The 356-nt window shown below is 55.9% G+C and overlaps 1 protein-coding gene across 1 annotated transcript in view; it reads right to left on the bottom strand.

Moving 5' to 3' along the window:
* Nucleotides 1-356, bottom strand: part of LOC104277415 (bcl-2-like protein 1) — a gene marked incomplete at both ends in the record, with an annotated part of 1,078 nt that overhangs the window by 312 nt on the left and 410 nt on the right. The window lies entirely within an intron of this gene.

Here is a 356-nt window from a genome sequence, read left to right as displayed (position 1 = left end):
GCCCGCAGGCTGGCCCGCAGGAGCACCACACACTGGGAGAGGAGGAAGCCCCACTCCCTGCTGTGAAATGACACCAGGAACATGCCTGAGAGCAAGGGCTCCCGCTCCACCGAGAACAAGCTCGGATGACATTAGATTTCCAAAGGCTCTTGGAAAACAGGTCTTTTACGTAACATCCAGGCAGAAGGAGAAAAAAAAGGGAAGGAAGAGGAAGCATCTGAGCATAAACTGTGTCACTGCAGTGGACAGACCCTCTTGGGGGAGAGCAGAGAGGGAAAGGCCCCGGGCCCCTTTATCTCCCTGCACGGTCTAGGACACACGTTAGCATAAAGAGCACAGGGAGCTGTGCTCCCGCT

This window comes from Apaloderma vittatum, unplaced genomic scaffold (assembly GCF_000703405.1).
Source record: "Apaloderma vittatum isolate BGI_N311 unplaced genomic scaffold, ASM70340v1 scaffold28907, whole genome shotgun sequence".
Classification (NCBI taxonomy): Eukaryota; Metazoa; Chordata; class Aves; order Trogoniformes; family Trogonidae; genus Apaloderma; species Apaloderma vittatum.
This window is presented reverse-complemented; position numbering and strand designations above follow the sequence as displayed.